The sequence below is a fragment of the Camelus dromedarius genome, chromosome 3, assembly GCF_036321535.1.
Source record: "Camelus dromedarius isolate mCamDro1 chromosome 3, mCamDro1.pat, whole genome shotgun sequence".
Classification (NCBI taxonomy): Eukaryota; Metazoa; Chordata; class Mammalia; order Artiodactyla; family Camelidae; genus Camelus; species Camelus dromedarius.
In genome coordinates this window covers 36902900-36917830 of record NC_087438.1, presented here as the reverse complement: position 1 = coordinate 36917830, position 14931 = coordinate 36902900, and the positions used below count along the sequence as shown (strand labels likewise).

General features: G+C 37.3%; 1 long non-coding RNA gene across 15 annotated transcripts in view; it reads left to right on the top strand.

Moving 5' to 3' along the window:
• The window catches only part of LOC105087134 (uncharacterized), a 99252-nt gene that overhangs the window by 3727 nt on the left and 80594 nt on the right, over positions 1-14931 (top strand). The window lies entirely within an intron of this gene.

The window sequence follows — 14931 nt, the reverse complement described above, 5'->3', positions numbered from 1 at the left end:
CTTTTTATTAACCAGCCACCTAAACATTTTACATGTAGTTGTATGTACTTCAAATCAGAAACTCAATTTTGTAGTAAGTAATGAAAACCAGTTGAATTGGGGTTTTATATTTAAAAAATAAAACTGCAACTTATGACATTTGATCAATCTCAGCAAAATTCTGCTTGCCTTTGCAACTCTGCACTGATTCTTTGAATTATTTGAATGAGCCATGTTGGTTGCTGTTTTTTGATGTATGTTGTGATATTCTTTTTTCAATTGATTTTTGTGGCTTGATAATAACTATCATTTTTGCAAAAAATATTCAAAGATTTCATACATTTCCCCAAGGTACTCCTACAATATTCAGTTGCTTTCTTTGAATCTGTATCCTTGTTGGTTTTCTCTTCCTTTGTGGTCCACTGGTCCAGCTCTGCTAAATCCTACACTGACAAGACTTTATATGTGATGTAAGAAGTTTTGTACCACTTCCAGTTGCTTAGTCAATTTCTGCATCTTTTACAATATTTGCACCTTCACTTTGCAATGGATTCGTGTTGTTCTGGGGTCAAAGCTGCTAAAGAGGTATACAAAATTGGTATCCACTAGAGCAGTGCCATGCCATCTGATAAAATATAATGCAAACCAGAAATGCAAGTCACATACGCAATTTAAGATTTTCTAGTAGCCACATTAAAAAAAAAAAAAAACTAAAAAGCAACAAATAAAGTTAATTTCAATAATAAATTTTATGTTCCATACTATATGCAAAATGTTACTATTTCAATATGTAATCAATATTAAAATATTACTAATGAGATCTTTTACTATTTATTTTTGTACTAGATCTTTGAAATTCAAGTGCTCAAAAGGCACATATAGATAGTGGTGAGTGTATCAGACATCACAGCCCCAGAGCCATTGTAGCTAAGATTTAGGAGTTTCATGGTCTGTTAAATGGTTAGTTAGGCCAGATTAGTGTATAACTAAATACCCACATTTAAAAAAAAAAATCCACATTTATATGTTCAGGAGATAAAGAATCACAATAGATATAAATTAGTAACATATAACTAAGCAAATCAGTCTTTCTACTTCAAATAAATTTTAGGTACCCTTGTCAGTTATCTTTTAAACTATAATTCTGATTTTGTCCCCTCTCCTCAAACTCTTTAGTTGTTCCACCTTACATAGACAGTAGAATCCAAATTCCTTCTTTCATTCATTCAGCAAATATTAAGTATATTCATTCCCATGTACTGCATACCATGCAAAACCCAGGAATACCACAGGGATCAAAGTAGACATGCCATCTACCCTGATGGAGCTCCCAGTCTATCACAGCCCTCTACTTTCCACCACTGGGTGTTCAGTGCTCAGCAGAGTTCACCCTGTCCTACGCCTGGGCTCCAGCCACAAATATCCATTCCCCAGTTCAGGAACAGGTCACACTCTCTTTCTTCCATGCTTTCACCCATGAGCCCTCTTCTCCGGAATACACTTCCTTAAATCCACCCCACCCCCGGACTCTGGCCACCACCACCCCTGGCCAGTCCCATTCCTAACATTTGGAGTCTCAGGGCGAGTACAGATGAAGGCCCCATACAACACTTAAAATTATTTAAATGTCCACATGTAAACCAACAGCAAGTAAAATATGTTTTAGGCTTCTACCCTGATAAATATACCTTTGTAAAGACAAAATTGAATGCTATATGTAAAATTATGATTTTTATATGACTGACAACAAAATATTAAAGACAATTGTATTTATATCTGTGTGCTCCATTGATGGGCTGACAGTATATAAGGAATAAAATAAAGACATATATTAAATTCCTATTTTTATTTACACAAAATTTCTAATTATATTGTTATAATTGGGATTTTCACACAATTTGCATTTGCTCACTTGAAACAATCTAATTACCCATTATTATTAAAAGACAAAATTCTATTTTAAGACATGAATTTGATGAATATCAAAATTTTAAATAAAATTATATAAATAAAGCTGAACTTTAAACTTTTTGAACATTTTATTAAATGTCTTTAAATATTTTATTAGAATAAAACTATTTGAAATTCCAGCATTCAATAGCCATATGGTTGCCAACGTAAGGAATAGCGACACCCTTCACACGCTTTGTCTATACCTCCATAAATACATATCTAAGTCATACTACTGCTGAATATTGCAATATTTTTCTCAGTGTTTATGTGCAGCTGTTGTGAGTACTGCCCTAATGGGTAGGTAGCTTGATACCCATGAAACAGGACGAAAAGAGAAGCAAGAATGTGGGCACTCAGATAAATAGGATATGACATGTTGGTATTCAGGAATCCATCACATTCCTGTTAGCAGAGGGGCAGATTTGGCAAGTTAGCTTGTCTCTTCTCTTACTAAACACTCTACTAGTGAGATTCTCCCTGACTGCAAGTTAACATTGATCTCCAATGTCGGCTGCAGCATAGCCACAGACCTTCTTGACATGTCAGGGCCATGGGACAAGTCATGTGAAGGTGTTGGTCTTGAGAGCAAATGTTTAGGGTTATGGGTCATGATGAGTCAGCACAGCACACCAGACCCGAGTGACCACGGTAGCTGTGCGTTCTTTAGTAAATTTGTTTTTCCAAGTGTGTCATGGATGGTGCGTTGTATCCTCCTACCCAGGTCTGAGGGAGGTACTGCTAGGCGCCTGCTATGGGTATGCCCCGTTCCACGTGCTAGAAGTAGAGGGAGTGAGACAATGCCCTTTCCCTCAGAGGACTTCCAGAGTTTGCCTTGTGCAAGAGCTACTTTTGTCCATGTCCATGTTATCCACCACCTTATGAGACCCTGGAGAAAGAGACCATCACCTCTTCATCATTCCTGCCTCCCTAGAGTCCCTAGCTCAGTGCCTTGCAAGTAGTAGATGCTCAATTAAGAGAAGTTGATGAAAGTTGCTACAAAACACTCACTGTTGGGGGAAGGAAGGTATAGCTCAGCAGTAGAGTGCATGCTTAGCATGCACAAGGTCCTGGGTTCAATTCCCAGCCCTTCCAAGAAGAAAAGCACCAACTGTCTAAGACTCCTCAGGATTTGATCCTTAATTCCAACCATTCCCTTCCTAACAGGGGAAGGGTTCTCCTTCTTTCAAATAGTACTATTTTATTTGCAAATATAATTGTGCACTTTCTTTAGAAGAAAGTGAGAATTTATTTCTACATGTATTCTAATTGTCTTTTATTGGGGATAATTGGGAAAGAGGGAGGGAGAGCGAGAAAAAGGGAGGGAAGGGAGAGGAGAAGGGAAGGGAAAGAAGAAGGAAAGAGAGAACGGGAGAGAACTGGGGAGAGGGAATCTAAAATGCAGAAGAGAATGGCAGAATTTGAAAATATATGTACATACATATGTATGTATATGTATAACTGAATCTCTTTGTTGTACACCTGAAACTAATGTTGTAAATCAACTGCACTTCAATACAAAATTAAAAAAAAATTTAATTAAAAATAATTTTAAAGAAGAAGAGAATGGCAGAAAAGGAGCTGTATTTGTAACACAGGAAACAAATCCGAGAATTTGTAGGAAGAGGATCCTGGAAAGTTTCTAGGGAGCGTAGGATGTTAGAAATTATTGATAATTATAAACAATTTATTTAGCACTTACTATATGCCAGTATGGTGATAAGTGCTTCATGTATATTAACTTATTTAATCTACACAACCCTATGAAGTAGGCACCAACATCATCTCTACTTTACAGATGAAGAAACTGAAGCACAGAAAGGTTAAGTAACTTAACCAAGGTTGCTCAGCCAGGAAGTAGTGAAGATGATATTTGAAGTTAGATACTCTGGCTGCACAGCCCATTCTTCTAACCTTAAAGCTGCAGTAGATATCCATTATTACTAATATAACATATAAAATTTCTTTGTTGATTTTCAATCGTTAGATATTATTTTCTTAGTGAACATAAAAATATTCATAAGATCTTTCAGAGTTTTTGCTTCAGTGAAGTTTTTATTCCCTAATGCTTTAAGCATCTCAAGTGAAAACTTTACCATGGGTATCTTCACTAACATACTCTTTGAATGGGGAAAAGGATATTACACTCTGTGTTATTTTTTTAACCCAAGGTTCCAAGCTGTTTTAAATCTTATATTTAAAAAAGATCTTCGTATACCAAACATAAAAAATGACCTTTGAATTACTGTGGATCTTTAAATTCATTATACAAAGAAATGGAAATTGATAGCTAATCTAAATAGTCTCTGAAAAGGTGTGGTAGAGGTGGCTGTCTGCCAAATTCCCTCTCTCCATCCATTGCCATACAGCTGTAGTTGGGAAGCAGCTGCTTAGCCATTGTGGGGACTCCATTTCCCAGCCTGCCTTGCAGCTAGGTATGGCCATGTGACTGGTTCTCATCAACAGAACATGCACCGTGGTTTCAAATAAATGGCACTGATTGGAGACAGATGACTACAATGCCCTGTGGGATGGCAGAGCAGCAGAACAAAAGGGTCCTTGAATGACTAGGTGGAGGACAACCCCTCTAGACAACTTCCTGAATTCCTTCCCAGGAAAAAAATTCTATTTTTTTGACTAAGGAATAAAATGCTAGTGTCTTGTACCATTACTTGTTTAATCTTTTTGTTATTGCTGTTTAATATACCCTAAATAATACAGTATAATTTTCTTTGTTCTCTAATGCATTGTAATCCTTATAGCTTTCTATAGGAGAAGCAGCATGACTTAGAGACAAGACAGTATGGTGTCTGTCGAGTCTATGTTTGAATCTCAGTTCTTCCATTATTAGCTACATGACCTTGGCAAGCTGTACACACTTTAGTCATTATTAATGAGGGGATATACTGTTAGAAGCTCACCCTTTTCCTCTCACCCTTACCACTACTTTGTGATGCACCAGCCAGATTTCCATGCTAGCAACTGCATCTCTCTGGCCTTCCACGTGGCCAGCTGGAAGTGGGCTCCCCTTCCCAGTCCTGAGCAGTCCTTAACCAGTGATGGAAGTTGCAGTGGTGTATTGCAGGTGGTTTGCACCAACTTATAAGAACCCAGAAAGCATCTCTTCCCAACTCCAAGTTCAGTGATGTCACACTGGCAGCTTAAAATTGACCAATGGGAGTGTTTATACCACTGGAATTAGCAAATACTGCAAATCCGAACTCTCCTACCCTCTCCCAGAGCTGTTGGTTAAACATTGACCAACTTTTTTACCCTTGATGTAGGATAACTCAGGAATGTGTTCTACAGTGATCTCTGGATTTTTTTTCCAGCAGGATTAAGCTCCAGCTACTCATAGTGGTAGCCAGCTTGGAAATACAATCTTTTTTAGCTGCCTTCCCAGTGTAACTTCTTCACTACTCTGCCATCACCTCCCAAACAACTATTTGCATTAGAATCCTGTCCAAGTTCTGCTTTTATGGGAACTCAAAATAGGATAGGGGCTAGCAATAAATAAAGTTGAAATTATGTCAAGTACATAGCACTTAATAGGTGCATCACAAATATTCGCTCTTCCCTGCGCTGAAATAGTACATGTCTAAAGCAAACTCAGCAGTTATTACAGGCTAATTAATCATGATAGGAATTGAATGTATGCATTTAAAACTCAATTGTCTAAATGGCCAATAGGCACATGAAAAAATTCTCAATATTGCTAATTATCAGAGAAATGCAAATCAAAAACTACAATGAGTTATCACCTCACACCAGTCAGAATGGCCATTAAAAAGTCATTAAAAGTCCACAAACAATAAATGCTGGAGAGGGTGTTAGAAAAAGGAACCTTCCTACACTGCTGGTGGGAATGTAGTTTGGGAAAATAGTTTAGAGATTCCTCAAAAAACTAAAAATTGACTTACCATATGATCCAACAATCCCACTCCTGGGCATACATCCAGAGGGAACTCTACATGCACCCCAGTGTTCACAGCAGCACTGTATACAATAGCCAAAACATGGAAACAACCTAAGTATCCATCGACAGAGGACTGGGTAAAGAAGCTGTGGTATATTTACACAATGGAATACTACTCAGCCATAAAAAATAAAATAAAGCTCGATTGTCTAAATACATGAATCACTTCCAATGACTTTAAAACTTTCATTATTTTAAATAGAGTTTTATCATGATAAGTAAAAACTGCATATATTAAAACTCAAGATAAATCCCTAACATATACATAGAGACAAAATTAACTTAAATCTACTCTTGTGAGATACAGATCTCCAGGTTTCCTTTACATTGCTGGTAGCTATAGACTTCTAATAAATTTAAGGTCTCTGACCTCTTATTTGTCTTGATGTTTCTTTAGCAGTTGTCAGGTTTTTAAAATTTTGTTTTTTATTTTAGATACTCATGCTGACCTCTTATTTTATGTCACCTTGGAATAGTGATAGATGCCAGGATCCCAGTATTCTAGAAATAAATCACACTGGAAAGCTCTTTTAAAGTTGCTTACAAAGATATAACCTTTCTGGATATTTTTCTTTTAAAAAGGTCCTTTTTGATGTCTTTATGGTGAAATTATGATGAACATTTCTTACCTTATTTTATTTCAAGGTAAATGGGGTCTTAAAAGACTAAGAACTGAGAATGTTTTAGAAAAGCCAAACTGATCAGTTTCTGAAGAAAGGGCATGATGATTTAGTAGAAAAAGCACCAGACCAAGAGCCAGGAGTCTCAGATTGTTACCACTTCTGTCTGTGTTACACTGGGTGAGTCACTCAGTCACTTCCCTTCCCTGGGTCTTAGTGCTTCCATTTTCAAAGTAAGGATCCTGAAGGACATTTAACATCTATTTCAGCTTTAATATTTTATAAAAGTCTAACACATACGAACAAAGGCCCCAGTTCAAATTCTGTGGTTATCATTTACTGGTCCTGTCTTAACATTTCATAGGCTGTAAGGCAATAGGAAAAGGCTTCTGGTCATGTTGGGTTTTTGCTATTGAATTTGTTATGTCAATTACTATGTGAAAATCAGAAAATAGTACCTTTATGGAGGAAGGGGGTGTGGAGAAGGAGGCAATAAAGTGTTTTTCCTTAAAGTTTTAATGTTAGAAGAAATGAATGATTCTTGATTGTGGTTCACCCGCTGATTTTTAAGTGTGTTTTAGGTTTAACTTATTGTTAATCATACATGCAAATTAAAACAGTGAGAGTTATTTATTTTCTATCAGACTGACAATATTTAAAAAGGTGGCTAGTGCCTGGTGTGGTTAAGGACAAGAAGAAACACTCACCATTGGCAGGATTTAATCTGTACCTGTTAGCTGAGGTCCCCCCCAGAAAGCAGAGCCAGAGACAGGGGGACAGGAGTTGGGGAGTGAAAAGAGAGAGAAAAGCCAGTCCAGGGGACCCCTTTCCATTAGTGACCACCCCTGTGGGCAATCAGGACTGGATCCCTCCAGGACTTTCTGAGGAGCTATGTAGATCTGCCTCCCAATTGCCCACCCAAAGAATGGAGAAGGCTGCAAAAGGAGGTGTTAGTCTTTCACATTCCGAGGTTTGCGCATGTGCCAAAGCTGATCAGGGCCCCACAGGCACACAGTCTGAGAAACCCTGGGGCAGAAGTGAGAGATAGCGAGGTGAGGCTGGAGTGAGGTGCCGTAAGGCCGCGGACAGCTGCGTGAAGCTGCAGCAATAATGGGGGTAAACAGTGGGCCAAGATGTGAGGTGGGCACAGGGCATTCAATACAATACCATAGTTAGAGGACAATGTAAAATGTTGTTCAAAAGTTTAAATAAACCTGTGCTCTGAAACAGCGTCTCTACTCTGCAGAGAACTATTTTTATTCTACAGAGAACCAAGAATGTCCTTTAGAGCAGTGTTTCTATTCATTCTATTCAAGAGTAACAATAAACCAAATGTCAATTTGTAGCAGTTAGATTAAAAAAATTATGCTAACCAAATTAATATTCAGTAATGAAGAAGAGTGAAAAAAAGAGTAAAATAGCTCGTTCTGCCTATATATTGTATTGACACAGAGAAATTTGTCTGAAATGTAGTTAAGTGGAAAAGAAGTAGCAGAACATTATATGATTCCAATTTTGAAAAATCTATGCATATATTATTTTATATATATTTGTATTATATAATGCTAACATGATATGATACAATTTTTAAAAAAATATTTCAAATACATATACAATGGTTAATAGCACTCTTGGGAGTTGGATGGAGGAAACTTCACTTTTTATTTCTATAATCTTTGTACATTCTAAAACAGACTTGTATCTGTTTTTCAATAACAAATAAATAATAATCAATTTAAATAATACATACAAATGTAAAATGATAAATATTTGCAAAAAGTGTGCCTTATTATTAGTGATTTTGTTTTGGCAAAGTTTTAGTTAGACTGAGATAACTTATCTAATTTTTGAAAATAAGTATTTCTATAACAAATCCACTAATTTCCATATATTACTAAGTTTACATTTTGGGAAGTCAGGATGACATTAAATGCTACAATGCCAGGTTCTCTTTTGGAAATATAACACTTTATAACCGATTTTATTTGCTTATTTTCCCCCAACTTTGGTGGTGAACATTTGAGTTGGTTATGAAGACTTCTGCACTTCACTTTAAAATTACAACACAGAAGAGACTGATCCTTGCAATATATTCAATGTACACTGTGGACCCAGTGTGCTTTTTAGTACATTAAGTAATTAAATAAAGTGTTTTTGCCAAGTCAAAAAACAAAAACAAAAACTAAAAAAGAAATACAGCTCATGAGGAGGGGGAAACAGTCTTGATTTGGGGGCTTAGTTTAGTACCACCCTGCACTTCCTAAGAGGACATCTATCATTGACTTCCATCTCTAATTAAATTACAGAGAAAAATGATTTCTAAAATGAAAAAGTAAAAGTGTCAATGTAGTAGTGGCTCTAAAATGCAGGAAGTCTCTGCAGAGGGCCCTCCCCTTCACACGTATTTACTGGCAGTTGCAGGATGCATCTGTTGCTTCAGATGATTTAATGGGCAGAGAATCTGCAGGGCCAAGCTGGAAGAGAGTGCGGTAAGATGCAGAAGCTTGAACAGAGGCATTTACCCTCCTCAGTTTTGTAGGTTACAGTCTGAGACAGGCAGAGGAAAACTCAGTATGGCTTTTCTTTAAGAAGTGCCCCAAATGGTGGGGAAGTCACGAGACTATCTTCTTTACTACTAAATAGATTTGTGTAAATGGGTGGGCATTGTTGTTATAGCTCATTAGTACATATGAAAACACTGGAATGCCAATTCTTTTTGAGGTAACAGTGGACGAGGCAGAAGACCATGGAAATAAATACCTCATCTTATTTTAATCACTTTTAATATCTCAGAGGGTCTCAAAATTTTGTTTTAAAGATTCATCTCCTTTAGAAATAGATACTGACAAAGTAGGGGAACTCATTCCAAGAAGACTTAGGTTTTTTATTTTTCAAATACTACAATGTTCAGGGATGACAATTATATGGGCATACCATTGGAAATCAAAAGCTTCTGAAATACAAGAACGTTTCTAAGCTGATTTTTAAATTGCCGTCTTTTCTGAAAAGCAATTCTTTATCTTCCTGAAACAGCTGACCATATGTTGATACTTCAATTCTGCACTGAGGGCTGAGGAGACCCAGGACATTTGCATTTTTCTATTTTCCAACTGCTCTGCAGGCCTGTTGGCTAGGCCCGGTGTTCCTCACTGCAGTTTCAGGCCCAGGCCCAGCTCTGCCTATTCATGTGACAGTTACTGATTATCATCTGGTCTGGCAGAAGAGAAGAGGCAGCTCCCAAACAGTCTGGCCTATCACATACTGGAGCTGTCAGTCTCCAGAGAGGCTGAGCATATGTTCAGAGTGGCCCCTCCTAAGTCAGCTGAGTTTTGGCCTCTTCACTTGTATCTTTCTTTTTCCTTAGAGGCTATTTTCTTTTTCTTCAAAGGGAAGTATCTCAGCATCTGTCATAACTTTTCATAATAATCTAATCAATAATAATAATGTCAGCTTAGGTAACTGATGAGAGGATGTCATAAAATTACAAGTTGGGTTCTCCTGTGAAAAGCTGCCATTGTTTTTACCCGAGGAATTTGCTGTTGGATTCATTGACTCCCTCAAAAATGTATAGACAGGAGACTGGGGCTGTCCTGTGAGCTTACCAGTAGCTCAGAGAAGGTCTTAATCCTTGTTTATTGACATTGGATTATTTAATATTCCTATTGTTTTTGCTTGCATCTGTACTTTGCCAAAAATGAGTTGATTATTTTTAAGGGAGGAGGAATACCACATAATCCAGAGAACAAAATAAATTAAAATTATTGGTAGGAAGACTAAAATTGGGAAAAACTCATTTACAAGAATCAGTAATTTTTTCTTTCTTCACTTGACTTTGATGAAAATGCGTTCACATGGTTTGCCATGTGTCTCTCTGACTGCCCTTTCTCAGTCTCTTGCTGATTTTCTCCTCAGTCCTTAGGTCTCTTTTCTTTTAAATCCACCCATTCCAGGGAAGATTTCATCTTGTCTCTTAACTTAAAAAAAAAAAAACAGTGATTTTGAATTTGATTCATTCGGTGTTTGCTAAGAGCCCCCTGTGTGTCAGGGGTTTTTGCATTCTGTCACCCCATTTAATTCTTCCACAGTGCTTTCTCCCAATGGACCTAGTTCTTCTTCCCATTTTACAGACTTGGAAATGGAACCTCGGGGAGATTTCAAAATCCTGCCCCAAATTACTTAGCTGTCAAATTGGCAGGAGAGGCTGCTAACCCTACATTTGGTATTCTTCACACTACATATCACGCCTTCCAGGAAGAATAAGAGTATTCTTTGTATAACAGATAGGCATTGCTTAATCAGTCAACAAATATTTATCAAGTGCCTATTAGTTACCAGGCACTTAAAGGTTTTTTGAGTAGCGATAGTGTAATCACTCACAGGTAATAGTGTAATCACTCAACCAGTGCTACTGTGGGCAGCAGTACAAATTTCCCAGTAATTCACTGGAGTTAGACGTTTAATTGGTGATAAAAGCAATATAATTTCTTTGAATGATGCTGAGTAACTCCGACTGGGACCACGCCCTCATTAGCTGTAACTCACTGAAGTAGCCGGCTCACACCAGAGAACGTGGGACTGGAGTTTCACAACAGATTCTTATGCATTTCACTAGAAATACCCAGCATGTACAGCAGACATTCAGGCTAGTCAAATGCTTCATAACAATCACAGTTTTGTATTTTCTCAGTTTTGTATTTGAGTTCTTCACATTCACCTTCTCGGTAAGTCTGTTTCAAAGTTCAGCTCTTTCTTCTTCTTCTAAAGATAACTCACATGGATAAGGAAGAAAAAAAAATTTAATAAAGGTGCCAAGAAAACACTTTGCTTTATAAAGTCCTCATAACTGAAGGAATGCTAATCAAACTTTCTCTCTAAATTAAGTTTTGGGTTGACTCCAATATGGAAAAGGCCAGCTGCAAAGGATATAATCCCAGAAATTTGCAAATCCCAGAAATTTTACTTATTCTTTGTCTTTGACGCTAATCTTTTCTATTGGCATTCAGTAGGGCTGATAGAAATCCGTTGGAGATGAACAAATGGAGATGGTTAAAACCGAACAGAATGAGCTCATAAAAAAAGCGTTGGTCGGTCATCAGTGAACAATAGCCCATAAAAAATATCATTGTTTTTCAACTCATAACTTCAGAAGAGTCTTTGGGTGAAATGTCACCTCGCCTTCCTGAAGTGCTTCCCTTTACCAAGTAATTAAAAATTTAATTGAATTCAAAAGGGCAGAATAGGCCCTCAGCATGTTACACTTGAAGTATAATCAGTATCTAATTTGTCTAAATGTATGGCTAAATGAAGGGACATTATCCAACAACACATGGTGTATACTTGTTTTAATCATTTTCCCCTTTAATATTTATATGTCGCTGATTAGAAATAATATTATAAAATAGTGGTTTTAGCCAGATGACCTGAAAGCCCAATCAGAACAGCCCAAGTCTAGTTTTTCTTGAAATGATGATGAATGAATGTTACTGTACTTGACAACCCACTGCAAGAACCTATGTGCAAGTCTGTCTCTCCTCCGTGGCCCAAGGGGGAAAGACAAGGACAAGGCAAATACAGCAGAAAGCTTCCATTCCATCTGCACCTTCTTATCACCAGAAATATACCCCTTTAGAAAATCTCAAAGGGTTGGTGACTTGATTCCAGGTCAGGAGAGGAAGTGAAAGATGATGTTCGGTTTATTAGTGGAACAAGGGAAAGAGCAATTCCTGTGGGCATCAGATGGCAAGTTCTAGCAATGGAAAGTGAAGTAGGTAGGTCTAGTAGAGGAAAACAAAGGGCCCCATGAGTGCAGCATCTGGTGATCAAGGCATCTCCCCCCAGCCCCTTAACTAGCTCCTCAGCGACCCATCAAGCCATGGCAGCCAAATCAGCAATTTGGAGTTGCAAAATCTCCCTACAGCCCCGCAGCAGGATTTAGAGTAGAGAGAATGTTCCCCGTTCCACTGCAGTGGGGAAAGGTATTCTGGAACACTGATTTGGAATTGTATGCATTATTTTCTCCAAAATGATATTACACGTTAGTTTGGTGCTATAGGACCTCGGTGCTATAGCCTTTTACTGAATATTCAAAGTTATAACAGGTTTTCTGTTACAAGATTTTCTAAACTGCAGGTCATAACCAATTGGATGATTAGGAAATTGTGTTATTGGTTTGCAATCAGTATTGAAAAAAAAAAGAGAAAAAGAAAGAAAAGAAAAGAAAAAAGAAAAAAAAAGAAATAAAGTAGAATAGAAAATACCAGAGTGCACTGCCTGAAGTTAGGGCAATGTGAATCTTGTGTGTGTGTAATCACACTGTAAAGGGTAAAAGTGTATCCCTTATTGTAGGTTAAGTAAAAAAGGATTCAAGGTCATTGGATTGGGGATTGTAGGACCAAACCAGCCTTTATACATTCCAGTTCTAGTTGCTGAATCAGGCACATGCAGCAAAAATCAATTCATTGACAGTGAATTTTGCCACAAGCAGTTCACCAAAAATCAATTCCACAAATGATTGTTTCGCAGAATTATTAATTCATTGCCTTACTGGGGACTTTCCTGCATTATAGTTTCCTTAAAGCTTTGCTATAATCCTTTAACTAGAGATCTGTTAGACTTGTTAAATGTCAGTTTGGCTATCAGTCTCACAATTTAGATACCTCTGTCCCTTTCTGCCCTTGGCCATGCAGCTAGCTCTTGTGGTAACACAGCTGCAATGAATTTTCTGACAAACTTTAGCAAATTTGTCATTTGGCAAATAAATCAGTTGGTAAATTAACCTATGACCTACTTATATCTTCTCTACTCAGGAAATTCTTTTCCAATCATTTCTATTCATAAGGACCTCTCTTTTCTCTGATCCCTTTCACACTCTCTCTTTGAACCACACTGTACGTTATGATCTGCTATGCTATTCTCTAATTACCTTTACCACTTAATTGTATCATACCATGTTGGTATGAACAGGTCTCTCTCACACACACATACTAACTTAGGAGCAAGACTTCTTGGGTTTGAACTTGATTCTGCAACTTAGTGGTTGTGTATCCTTGAACAAATTACTTAACCTCCATGTGCATTGGTTTCCTCATCTGTAAAATGGGAATAATAGTAGTACCTACCTTAGGTGTCAGTGAGAGGAGTGAATGAGTTAAAACAGGAAAAGCACTTAAAATAGTGTCTGAAACACAGTAAGTACTAGGTAAGTATTAGTTATTACACTTCTATATAAAATAACATATATAAGGTACTCATAGGTAAAGTAACTTTAGAAATGATAGATTTGAGTTTCTTTTCACCTAACTGCTATCAACATTGAAAGATGGCTTTTTGTAACCTAACGTCATCCATTAACCATGGCTTATTTATGGAGAATCTATTATATCCTTAGCTATGTGGAACCAAGTGGGCATTTGAAAGAGGTATAAAGCAAAGGAGTTGATAGTGTAGTAAAAATGATGATACGGACAAGAAATAGCATGTGAAAGTGACAGCCCTGTACAAATAAAGTGCTGAATCCTACCCTTAATTGTTCTTACGAAACAGCACAGCATATGAGATGGTGCTAATCGTATAAGGTGGACAATATAATGTTAGTTCATTTTTCTCTAAGCACAGACTATTCTCATAATAAACTGGCTCAAGATTTCAGCCATCTTAGTATCTCTCCTCCACATTCAGGCACTAAGCCTTTTCCAACTTTCCTAGGAAACTCCTTTCAGTTCTCTCCCATTTTCCTCCCATTCCCATCCTCTCTGCCAGAGTCCAGTTGTTCCTGGATTATTGCAATTGTTTATTAATTTATTTTCCCCATTCCTCCTCCTCCCTTCTCTTCTGCCTCCCCCTATCTACTTCTTTTTTTGTTGTTGTTTTACCAGTATAAATAGTTTAAGGACTCAAATAGTTCACAAGGTTTGTTATGAGAAACAGTATTTCCCTGCCTCTCTTCCCACTATTCCCCCTCCGCAAAGGCAGCCATTGGCACCTGTTTTATTTCTCATTGTTTTATTTCTTTATTTCAGCTGCTTATTTTCACGCTTCTCTTCATGTGTTTTTGAGCATGTGGTATTGCTGCTTCTTGATTATTTCATGTCAGGCATTCTCTGTTGTCTTCCCATAGAATAGAAGAGAATTTAGTCTCTTTTCTCCTCCTCATCATGCATTGGCCCATCCTCCCAGCAGTGTTAAATTGTAATTTGAGTTATCTATTGAATTCAGTGTTTTCATTATTATGACCACTATTTATCATTCAGTTAATCCATGAAAAACAATTGTTGTTTTCCCTGAAGTTAATGTAAGCTGCTGTTATTATTGTTGTTATGTTTTAGATTTGTAAATGTCTTCATCCAGTTCTGCTCCTCTAGGGTGGTTATTAATTCATCTTTCAGAAGCTCAGGATCGCCTCCCAAC